The sequence below is a fragment of the Heteronotia binoei genome, chromosome 1 (genome assembly GCF_032191835.1).
Source record: "Heteronotia binoei isolate CCM8104 ecotype False Entrance Well chromosome 1, APGP_CSIRO_Hbin_v1, whole genome shotgun sequence".
Classification (NCBI taxonomy): domain Eukaryota; kingdom Metazoa; phylum Chordata; class Lepidosauria; order Squamata; family Gekkonidae; genus Heteronotia; species Heteronotia binoei.
The window spans coordinates 278977725-278989949 of NC_083223.1; the positions used below are offsets into that span (position 1 = coordinate 278977725).

At 48.7% G+C, this 12225-nt stretch overlaps 1 protein-coding gene across 2 annotated transcripts in view; it reads right to left on the minus strand.

The window, feature by feature from the left end:
- The window catches only part of POGZ (pogo transposable element derived with ZNF domain), a 129976-nt gene extending 118487 nt beyond the window's left edge, over window positions 1-11489 (minus strand). The window contains exon 1 of one of the 2 annotated variants that reach the window (XM_060256175.1): window positions 11244-11489. The gene's annotated coding sequence lies outside the window, so the exon portion shown is untranslated. The remainder of the gene's footprint in view (window positions 1-11243) is intronic. The other variant, XM_060256183.1, reaches the window with a different exon arrangement.
- Between the last annotated feature and the right edge of the window lie 736 nt (window positions 11490-12225).

Sequence of the window (12225 nt, forward strand, 5' to 3'; positions counted from 1 at the left end):
AACACTCTGTGTCACATAAGAACATAAGAGAAGCCATGTTGGATCAAGCCAATGGCCCATCCAGTCCAACACTCTGTGTCACACAGTGGCCAATACACACACACACACACACACTGTGGATAATAGCCACTGATGGACCTCTGCTCCAGATGTTTACCCAATCCCCTCTTGAATGTGGCTATGCTTGCAGCCGCCCCCACCTCCTGTGGCAGTGAATTCCACATGTTAATCACCCTTTGGGTGAAGAAGTACTTCCTTCTATCCATTTTAACCTGCCTGCTCAGCAATTTCATTGAATGCCCACAAGTTCTTGTATTGTGAGAAAGGGAGAAAAGTACTTCTTTCTCTACTTTCTCCATCCCATGGATTCTAGCTGTATCCAAAGAAGTGTGAAGTGACTCACAAAAGTTCCTACCCTACCACAAATTTTGTTAGTCTTTAATTCGCTACTGGACTTTTTTCTGCTCTTTTCTAATCGTTATTTTTTCTTTTCTTTCCCTTACTGTGAGGGGTATGTTAAACACGCTTCAGGGTCGCCACTAAAATTTTATTTTTCATTTCCCTGACCAACATTTGTCAATTTCCCTGACCACCATTCAAATATAACCACAAGTTTAAAAATAAATAGGTCATGTTGCATTAATGCCAGGCTTAACAGAGAGCCAGTTTGGTGTAGTGGTTAAGTGCGCAGACCCCTATCTGGGAGAACCTGGATTTGATTCCCCACTCGCAGCTGCTGGAATGGCCTTGGGTCAGCCACAGCTCTCATAGGAGTTGTCCCTGAAAGGGCAGCTACTGTAAGAGCTCTCTCAGCCCCACCTACCTCACAGGGTGTCTGTTGTGAGGGGGGAAGGTAAAGGAGATTGTAACCACTTTGAGACTCTGAGATTTAGAGTATAGGGCAGGATATAAATCCAATATCATCATCTTCTTAATGAAATGTTCTACTCTACAACTACACAAGTCGACTGCAAAAATATTTGTCAAAGTAAGAGATTTAATATCAGCTTCTTTCAACATTAACTGCAGCAACATCTGTTTTGCAATTGCACCAAAAATTACACCAAGATACAAACTTCAATTCAAATAAACTCTGAATGCTAACAAGTAGGAACTTTCCAAAGCTGGGAAAGTTTCAGTTTCACGTTCCAGAAAGTGTAATAAACAGATCAGCAGCAACAGTGGAGTTTCTGCAATCTAGAGAAGCAGACAACCCTCATTTACAACCTTTATGCAGGAAAGTGGGCGACAGAGCTGGTAGTCTGTAAACTCCAGCAGGAACAAAATTTACTTTGCATGGTGCAGAGAAGAAAGTGCTAGTTGTCTGTGAAATCCAACGGCTGCAAAACTCTTTTGCCACTCTGTGTTAGGTTTAGCAGGCCACAAAACATCCATTTCATACACAAGCATGACCCAAAAACATGCTTATCTTTATATTAAATGCAGCACTGGCAGGTAGATGTTTAAACTTTGCATATTTTGCTAAACGTTTAAACTAGCCTTGCTTTGCAAATGCCACAGGCATTTACCCTGTGCAGGGACAGAGCTCAACAAACACATTAGACTGGTTGCTGGGGGTGGAGCTTAGCCTGCTTTGGCGGGGAGGACGGGATATAAATCCAATTAATTAAATAAATAAATAAAAAGGTGAAGCTGGGAAAGGGCATCTTTAAGTTTTACGTGTATTCTGCTGCTTCTCTATTCCAGTTTCCAAAAGAACACATCATGCTCTTGCAGCAGCAGGTCGAAAATCTACTGCTTGAATATATTTTAATCACAATTTCCCTGACTTCAGACCAATTTTCCTGACTTTCCCTGACTTCAGACCAATTTTCCTGACTTTCCCTGACCAATTTCCGTTTCACTGACTTCCAGAAAGTGGTAACCCTGCCCGTAACCTGGCCTGAGACATCGGCAAGTAGAGAGGAAGGCTAAAAATAATGCCTTAAACAAACAGAATTCAACAGAGACAGAAGATAAGCATTAAACCAAACAGGCGAGTAAGAGGCAGAATACACTTACTAGCCAGCGAAGCTTCAAAGAAAGGTTCGGCAAGCAGATAAAGAGTCAACAATAGGTTGCTATGGTACAGAAGTTCAATGCGGTTTTTAGGTTGTACGAACAGAAGTGCTATGTGCAAGATTCCATAAGCTGACAGTAAGGAACATTCCAGAATATATTTTTCTGTTCTGAGCAAGGCTATTTGCAAAAGAACTGTTAGGACAGGCAACCTGCAGAAGGTCCGAAGGTGCTCGGCATGTTTAGCACAAAAAGGCAACACTCCTGCTTTAGAACACTTAAAACATATTAAAAAGGGAGGAAAAAAGGAACAATTTTCTGCTGTACCCAATTTCCATCGGACAAGAAGGAACGGCTTAAATGGGAGGCTACAGATTTTAGGTTTAATATTATGATAAGTTTTTTAAGGTGACGGATAGTTCGGAAATGGAAGAAATGTTTGAGCGACACTGCCGCATCCTGAATCGGAGCCTTGGTCCACCAAGGTCAGTGCTGTCTGCAGATGCCCTCCAAGATCTTAGGCAGAGGTCTTTCACATCACCTGCTGCCGGTCCTTTTCACTGGAGATGTTGGCGACTGAGCCGGGGACCTTCTGCAAGCCAAGCGGGCGCTTCACCAAGGAGCCATGGCCACCTCCCCTAGGTTCAAATCCTAGGGATGGAGCATGATAGCAGGGTCTCGTTAATTACTCTTAGCGCTGCACAGTTAAGAAGGGGACATCTGCCCATCAATCTCCAATTTTGATATAATGATTTCCTTCACTATGTTTTTCCTCCCCCCAGAATTAAACTCCAACACATGGTGCCCATCTAAACTAAGCTTGTTATTCTACTATAGCAGGGGTGGCCAACGGTAGCTCTCCAGATGTTTTTTTGCCTACAACTCCCATCAGCCCCAGCTATTGGCCATGCTGGCTGAGGCTGATGGGAGTTGTAGGCAAAAACATCTGGAGAGCTACCGTTGGCCACCCCTGTACTATAGGATTGCCAGACCCTCCAGTGGAGGTGGGGGGTTCCCTGCTGCCAGGCCCCGCCTCCCCACTGTCAATGAGCTGACCAGTGGTGTGGGGGGGGCACTAACTTAAAAAAATGGGAGAACCATCTGCCATGCAGCAACATATCTACATCACTGCCCACGCGACTCGGAAATGACGTCATCACAGCTGGGATGTCAGGGCGATGCTCTGGTACTTGGGCAAAAACTTTATGGCAGAAACCAAATTTACCATAGAGTTTTTACTCACATACCAGAGCGTTGCCCCAATTTGGCGTAGTGGTCAAGTGTGCGGACTGTTCTCTGGGAGAACCGGGTTTGATTCCCTACTCTTCCACTGGCAGCTGCTGGAATGGCCTTGGGTCGGCCATAGCTCTGGCAGAGGTTGTCCTCGAAAGGGCAGCTGCTGTGAGAGCCCTCTCAGCCCCAGCCACATCAAAGGGTAGTCTATTGTGGGGGAGGAAGGTAAAGGAGATTGTGAGTGGCTCTGAGACTCTGTCCTTGAAAGGACAGCTGCTGTGAGAGCTCTCTCAGCCCCACCCACCTCACAGGGTGTCTGTTGTAGGGGAAGAAGGGAAAGGAGATTGTGAGTGGCTCTGAGACTCTGTCCTTGAAAGGGCAGCTGCTGTGAGAGCTCTCTCAGCCCCACCCACCTCACAGGGTGTCTGTTGTGTGGAAGGTAAAGGAGATTGTGCGCCGCTCTGACTCTGAGATTCAGAGTGGAGGATGGAATATAAATCCAGTATAAAAAATAAAAAGTTCCAGATGTGCTATCACATCTGGATCACATGGGCAGTGGCATGGACACATCGCTCCCTGCTGCTTTTGGTAAGTCCCCCCCCCCCCGGTTGCCAGATGGGACCTGGCAACACTATTCTAGTTCGGTCCTTGCATCTGTAAATTCCTTTATTACCCTCAATGCTATACTTCCTACTCGCTCTCTACCTATATTTATGGATTGGTTAGCGTCCATTTCAACGTATTTGAAAAAGTGTCCATGCACATGAAAGCTTATACCTTGAGTTAGGAATAAGGCCCATTGGGGGAAGAGATACAACGGGCTCTAGGAAGAGGCTCTGGTTGACTGTCCCGGCATTGGTACTCAGTGTAAAAACGCCGCGTCTCACACCATGACGATGACCGAGCAGAAGCTAAAGTTCATCATACCTTTCTTCAGCAGTGCGTTGCTGCCGCCTCTGCCGGAGGTACAGGGTCTCGCTTCTCGTAGCGACAGCGTGTTTGGTATGTGCTCTTTTACGGGGTGCCTTGTTTGATGTTCTGAAAATGCAGAAATTATGCCAGCGCCGTTTATCATCTGCGGCCTGCTCTGGGGTCGCAGAACAGCGGCGATCGCGCATACGCTGCAGGTCAGCGAATTTGAGGCGCCGTGCTCTCATGTATGCTGCCTTTCGGCGTTTAGCATCGGCGTGTTCGCTTGGCGGGAGTCGTCTCCTCTGCCCCGGAAGGTTCTTGTGATGGTAAACCATCGAGGCTGTCTTTGGCAAGGGGGTGCAGGCTCAGTGTTCCTCACGGTGAGGATCAGAAGGGGGATGGGTCACAGTGTTGCCTACAGTGTCGCAGCGTATGAAAGCGGGCCACGAACGGTGTGAACCTTTCACAGGTGCGGGAATGTGTAGTATGAAGCATGCACTGTGGGCTGAATGATAGTATTAGTAGGGAGGGAGAGCCGACGTGAGAAGTGAAACGGGACGGCTGTTGAACGGTGAAATGCAGTATCCTTGGCCTGAATCACACTGGACGTGAGGAGGCAGTACTCTCAGGAGCCTGTGGGAAGAAATACAACGGTCCCTAGAAAGAGGCTCTATGTGAGTGCCATTGCCTGGGGGAGGGCTGGGGAGGGAAGGGAAGGGTAGAGAGAGGTAAGGCATGTTGAAAAGGTAGCTGTTTGGAAGGGAAAGGGAGAAAGTGGAGAAATGTGGGGTAGGTTATCAGAGAAGGGAGGTAAATTGAGAAAGAAGGGATGGGGGCAAAAGAGACAGGGGCAGAGTCACAGATAAGCGCTAAGTGCTACTGGATATCATGGGAGGGCCCCCAGCAATGTATAATGGCACAGAGTCCACCATTTTCTCCAGGGAAACGGATGTCTGCCATCTGGAGAGCAGCTGTAATTCTGAGTGATCTCCAGCCCTCACTTGGAGATTGGCAACAATGGCTCCCCAGGAGGAAATGGCTAGTTTGGAGGATGGAGTCTATGGCATTGTACCTGTCTGCGGTCCCACCCCTCCTCAAACCCCACCTCCTCCAGACTCCACTCTTTAAATCTTCAGGAATTTCCCACTCTGGAGTTGGCAACCCTATCTCCCCAGCCAACCATCAACCTACCTTTATCTGCCCCTCTGACTTCAGCTGTCTATCCCTGCATCCTCTACCTAGGAAAAATGCAGTCTTTTTCCACAATGAGGATCGAAGCAGCTTACATCATTCTTCTCTCCCTCTTTTGACGACCACCCTGTCAGGTGGGTTAGGCTGAAAGTCTGTGACTCGTCTGAAATCACCCAGGAAGCTTCCCTAGCAAAACCCTGGGTCCAGCAGGCACTGCTCTGAAGTGATAATTCCTATGCTGCACTGGATGTCATGGTTGCCTAGCAACAGCCACTGAGGGGAAAGTGAGTGCAGTGTTAGAATGGAGGAGCTGGCGGAATGGACCAACAGAGTGCAAAGGCAGCTTCCCCAGTGGCCCTATCCTCATCTGTCCTGGGGCCGGAGGGTGGGGTTGTACCCTCATGGGATTCAGCCAAAGGGAGGGTAGGTTAGTCACCCCCAATATGGCTAGGCTTTTATATATATCAGGGGTGGCCAACGGTAGCTCTCCAGATGGTTTTTTGCCTACAACTCCCATCAGCCCCAGCCATTGGCCATGCTGGCTGGGGTTGATGGGAGTTGTAGCCAAAAAAACATCTGGAGAGCTACTGTTGGTCACCCCTGATATGTATCTGTAGCTATATATCTGTATGTATATACAGGATAAAACTTTGTTGGTCTTAAAGATGCCACTAGACTTGAACTTTCTCTCTAAACTGTAACCCATCTTGGGTCCAATTTCAGAGAAGAGTTGGTCTAAAACTCTCTAAATAAATAAGCATACAGCAAAAGAAACAAGTGCTAGAGGGATGGGTACATGGCAATAAAATATACCCTTTACCCAGAACATTTTGTAACATAAAGGGCTCTTAGAACATAAGAGAAGCCATGTTGGATCAGGCCAATGGCCCATCCAGTCTCTGTCACACAGTGGCCAAAATATATATATATATATACACACACTGTGGCTAATAGCCACTGAAGGACCTCTGCTCCATATTTTTATCTAACCCCCTCTTGAAGCTGGCTATGCTTGTAGCCGCCGCCACCTCCTGTGGCAGTGATTTCCACATGTTAATCACCCTTTGGGTGAAGAAGTACTTCCTTTTATCTGTTTTAACCCGACTGCGCAGCAATTTCATTGAACGCCCATGAGTTCTTGTATTGTGAGAAAGGGAGAAAAGTACTTCTTTCTCTACTTTCTCCATCCCATGCATAAGCTTGTAAACCTCGATCATGTCACCCCGCAGTCGACGTTTCTCCAAGCTAAAGAGTCCCAAGCGTTTCAACCTTTCTTCATAGGGAAAGTGTTCCAACCCTTTAATCATTCTAGATGCCCTTTCCTGGACTTTTTCCAATGCTATAATATCCTTTTTGAGGTACAGTGATCAGAATTGCACACAGTATTCCAAATGAGACCGCACCATCGATTTATACAGGGGCATTATGATACTGGCTGATTTGTTTTCAATTCCCTTTCTAATAATTCCCAGCATAGTGTTGGCCTTTTTTATTGCAACCGCACACTGTCTTGACATTTTCATTGAGTTCACCACCACGACCCCAAGATCTCTCTCTTGGTCAGTCTCTGCCAGTTCACACCCCATCAACTTGTATTTGTTTTCAATTTGTTTTCAATTCCTTCCTAATAATTTCCAGCATGGCGTTGGCCTTTTTTATTGCAATTGCACAGTGTCTTGACATTTTCACTGAGTTCTCTACCACGACCCCAAGATCTCTCTCTTGGTCAGTCTCTGCCAGTTCACACCCCATCAACTTGTATTTGTTTTCAATTTGTTTTCAATTCCTTCCTAATAATTCCCAGCATGGCGTTGGCCTTTTTTATTGCAAACGCACACTGTCTTGACATTTTCAGTGAGTTCTCCACCACGACCCCAAGATCTCTCTCTTGGTCAGTCTCTGCCAGTTCACTCCCCATCAACTTGTATTTGTTTTCAATTCCTTCCTAATAATTCCCAGCATGGCGTTGGCCTTTTTTATTGCAAACGCACACTGTCTTGACATTTGCAGTGAGTTCTCTACCACAACCCCAAGATCTCTCTCTTGGTCAGTCTCTGCCAGTTCACACCCCATCAACTTGTATTTGTAGCTGGGATTCTTGGCCCCAATGTGCATTACTTTGCACTTGGCCACGTTTCTTAAGAAATTAGTGCCATGTGATGCAGTTCTTTCAAGGGCAGTAAACCATTTCATCCCTTTCTTATACACCCAGGTTACTAGGCATCTGGGATATTTACAGATCTTGCATCCACTAAAACAGGGGTGGCCAAACTGTGGCTCAAGAGCCACATGTGCTCTTTCACACATATTGCATGGCTCTTGAAAGCCCTTCCTCCACCCCACTGGCCAGCTTGGAGAAAGCATTTTTTTTTAATCACTTCTCCAAGCCAAGCCAGCTAGAAGCTTGCAGAATGCATTTAAAGTTGCTTTCTATCCACCTCTCTCTCGTCTATTTGGCTTCCTTCCTTCCCTCCCTTCTTTGTGGCTCTCAAAGATCTGACATTCATGGTTTGCAGCTCTCAAAGATCTGACGAATATTCTATATAGCTCTTACATTAAGCCACCCCTACACTAAAGTATGACAAAATCCCATTATTTCTAGAACACAGGAGTCTTTCAGTGCACTTTCTGTCAGATCTAAGAGGGTTTTATCTTCTTAACGCATCAGGTATAAGCACCATAATCAAGCAGAAAGGGGTGTGATTTGGGCAAAATATATGGGACAGGACTCACTCAGCATTAGGAATGGTTCACGCTTTACGAAATTCTGACACGGAAGCCACTGCCCCATAAAGAGTTTGCTCAAAATCCTTGCAGCTGTGGAAGGTAAAGAGTCAGTCAACCATAAATTCTGAGCTGCTAAATTCCATTTAAATCTCAGCTCAGACATAAATTATTTTGGGTACCTTTGGTTAAAACCACTCTCTCAGCAGTAGTCTCCTACACCCGGTTAATAATAACCCACCACCTTATTGTTTTATTGCACATTATGCATGTATATGCTGGCAAGTCAACGGACTTATGGTGATCCCAGCAAGGGGCTTTCAAGCCAAGGGAGAAGCAAAGGTGGTTCGCCCTTTCCTTCCTCTGCAGAGCCTTCCTTGGTGGTCTCTCATCCAACTACCAATCCTGCTTAGCTTAGACTTCTGGTGATCCCAGCAAGGGGCTCTCAAGGCAAGGGAGGAGCAGAGGTGGTTGGCCTTTTCCTTCCTCTGCAGAGCCTTCCTTGGTGGTCTCTCATCCAACTACCAATCCTGCTTAGCTTAGACTTTTGGTGATCCCAGCATGGGGCTTTCAAGGCAAAGGAGAAGCAGAGGTGGTTGGCCTTTTCCTTCCTCTGCAGAGCCTTCCTTGGTGGTCTCTCATCCAACTACCAATCCTGCTTAGCTTAGACTTCTGGTGACCCCAGCAAGGGGCTTTCAAGGCAAGGGAGAAGCAGAGGTGGTTGGCCACTGCCTTCCTCTGCAGAGCCTTCCTTGGTGGTTTCCCCCTCCCAAGTACTGACCCTGCTAAGCTCTTGAGATCTATCGAGATTAGGCTATGCCATACGATTCCCTATCCCCAAGCACATGGTACAACCTATGTAACGCTTCATATCAATTTTTTCCCCTAAGTATTATACATATATGAATTATTGGATTGGATACCACAGGTGTGTTGTACTGTGGTACTTTCCCAGACGCAAGCAGCCTCCTCGCTAGCAAAACAACTTCTCACACAGAGGGAAAGCTCTCTTGTCAGCTGAACCAATCGTTTGCATAACTCGCAACAAGTGGAAATTGTGAATTCAAGTCTCCGTGAGACACGCACCTAGATCTCAGACCTCATGCCCCAAAAGCGGTTTCCCACAGCACGTGTGCCCCATCACAATTCAAACAGAGAGACAAGTTGCAAACCCAAGGTCACAGCATGAATATTGTTCACCCAGTGCACGCAAGGGGAAGCCGAAACCGCCATACGTTACCACCTAACAGACCGTCTTCTCTGAAAGTTCCCACATGGAAACACCATTGATATAAAAGTGCCGGAAGGAGCAAAGTCACCCAGAGTGTGAATTCACAGGGAAGGGGTTGGCTTTTTTCTCCTCTCAGTCTTGTTATTTTGGCTTCAAAAATCCTCCCAAACCTATTGCAGAACATAAAATATTATATTTAATACAGAATGCGAGAGTCAGGTCAAGCAACGGCGGTTCCTCTCTCAAGGTCTGATGACTGGAGCAGTGTTCCCTCTAAGCTGAGTTAGGGTGAGCGAGCTCACGGATTTTTCAGCCTCCGGCTCACACCTTTTTGTGTCTTAGCTCAGGAAGGATGGCCGCAGAGGCGCAATAATTGATGCCAGCAGCTCACAAAGTAGAATTTTTGCTCACAAGGCTCTACAGCTTAGAGGGGGAAATTTGGACAGGAGGAAAACGAGGCAGGCAAAAATGATAAAGAGGACCTAATCCCCCCCCCCAAAAAAAACCCCATCACCCCAGCCATGTCTCCATCAACCAGCATCGTCTTGCCCCCCCCCACCCCACATCTGCTTTTTGCCCTCAAGGCAGCTCGTCACCAGCAGTGTTCCCTCTAAACTGAGTTAGCGTGAGCCGGCTCAGATTTTTAGCCTCCAGCTCGCACTTTTCCTTTAGCCCAGCACACGCTAATTCATGCAGTCGCTCCCAACTTCAGCTCTTGAAGAAGAATTTTTGCTCAGAAGACTCTGCAGCTTAGAGGGAACACCGGTCACCACACAGAACCCCAAAACAACATCATATAAAAGCCACACAAAGCATTATTATTTTTTTTTTTTTAAAAATCCCCTCAGGTTTTCCATCCTGGAGGGAAGGAAAAATAATCCCTTTGCCCAACATGGCCGCCCACCCGAGAGTTAAAAGCTGAAGAGTTTAGGGAAACGTTGCCACGGTATATTTATTTATGTGTAGAGAGACAGCAGTAAGATTTATTCTGGGTGTTATGTCGTGTGAGATCTTTCTTTAAAACACTCAGGCCCCGCCACTCTCCCTCCTCAACGAGGGCTGTGAGGGAAATGAGAGGGAAGGGGGCTCCATTGGCGGAGAAAAAAATAGAGAAAGGGGCGGACGCAGTCGGGCCGCTTCACTTCTTTTCAGCCGTCCCGCCCCTTCAAGAAGACGAGCGGGGAAGGGGGTCGCGTATCCCTCCGCGCGCTCCTTCCCTCAAATCCACACACTGGAGAGGGGAGGGAAGAAAAAAAAAAAAAGAAGTGCCGCCAAGGCGCGAGCCAGGTATGCCGCCGCCTAGCGGGGTTGCGAGAGAGAAGCCCCGCCCTCGTCCCCCCACCACCGCCCAATCGCCGGCAAATATATATTGGGCAAAGCGAGGGAAGCCCCGCCCTCGTCCCCCCACCACCACCCAATCGCCGGCAAATATATATTGGGCAAAGCGAGGGAGCGCGACAGGGAAGCCCCGCCCTCGTCCCCCCACCACCACCCAATCGCCGGCAAATATATATTGGGCAAAGAGAGGGAGCGCGAGAGGGAAGCCCCGCCCCCTTTCCCCTCCTCCCCAATCGCCGTCCTCCGTCGGGGCTCGCGCCGTCCTCTCTTCCCCCCTCCCTCCCGCCTCGCGCTGGCTTTTGTGTACACGGCGGCGCGCGCAACCACCCTTCTCCCCCCCCCACCTTTGCTCGCTCCTTCTTTTCTCGGCCTTAGGGGGGGGGGAAAGAGGGAGGGGCGAGCGAGAGAGCAGAAAGAACGTTCGGCGCGGGAGGGGGAGGGGCGAAGGTTTCGAACGGCGTTTCTCCCCCAACGGTCCCCAACCGCCACCTGCATCCCCGCTCGCGCGCACGCGCACGCGCAGTCGGGCCCCCCCTCCCTCCCTCCTCGCTCCCCTGCTTCTCTCCCCCGACATAACGGAATGGCGCCAACTCACCTTCCAGCCTTGGGGGCGGCCGCTGCCGCCTTCTCCTCCTGCCGCTGCTCAGCCGAGGAGGCTGGCGGGGTTTCTCCCCCCCCTCCTCTTCTTAAAGGGACACGCACCCCCTGCGGCCCCGCCGAGAATGGCGGAGGGCGGGTCGCATGAGCCGCTGCCTCCCTCGCCTCAGGTTTTTAAAACACGCATAGATGCCGCGGCGGGGTGATACACGCACAGAACCAACAACACACACACACACAAAAAGGGGTCCTGGCTCGCGGAGGGATACGCTGACGCCACTTCCTCCGTCTCGCAGGCCCGCCCCGCGATTGGACGGCGGGCGTGACGTCACCGGCGGCCTGGCGCACCCTAACCCAAGTTTGTCTGAGGCATAAATGGTTGGGCAGGTTTTTAGGTGCCTTCCCACTTTTTGGGGGAGGGAGGGTCTTTTTTTTTTTTTAACTCACAACTTGCAGTTTTGGAGGGATTGGCCTTGCCCAGAAGGCCAGACATGGAACAACAGGTGGCAAAGTGGACAAGAGGCTCTAAATGGGTGAAAGGCTACCTCATGGTTGGTCGGTCGGACGAAGCGGGGTTGTGAGATTCCCGCTCGGGGTTGAATATTTAGTAGCTCTTGGGTTTCTACTGTTGTAAACTCTTAATTTTTGTGCTTTCCAACAGGTTGCGGGAGCTCCCGAGGTCGGTTTGACTCCGTGGTTAGCGTTTCTGTGGCACTGGAATGGACAGAACCGTCAACCCTTCACTTCCTTCTTGTGATCAAACTGCCAGGACCCAGTGTTCAAAAGAAGCTAGTTACCCAGATTCCAGGCTTACCACTGAAATAATGGAAACTTTCACTTTAACTATTTAAAATTATAGGTGAGCCAGTTTGGTGTAGTGGTTAAGTGTGCACACTCTTATCTGGAAGGACCGGGTTTGATTCCCCACACCTCCACTCGCACCTGCTGGAATGGCCTGAGAGAGCCCTTTCCAGCCCCAC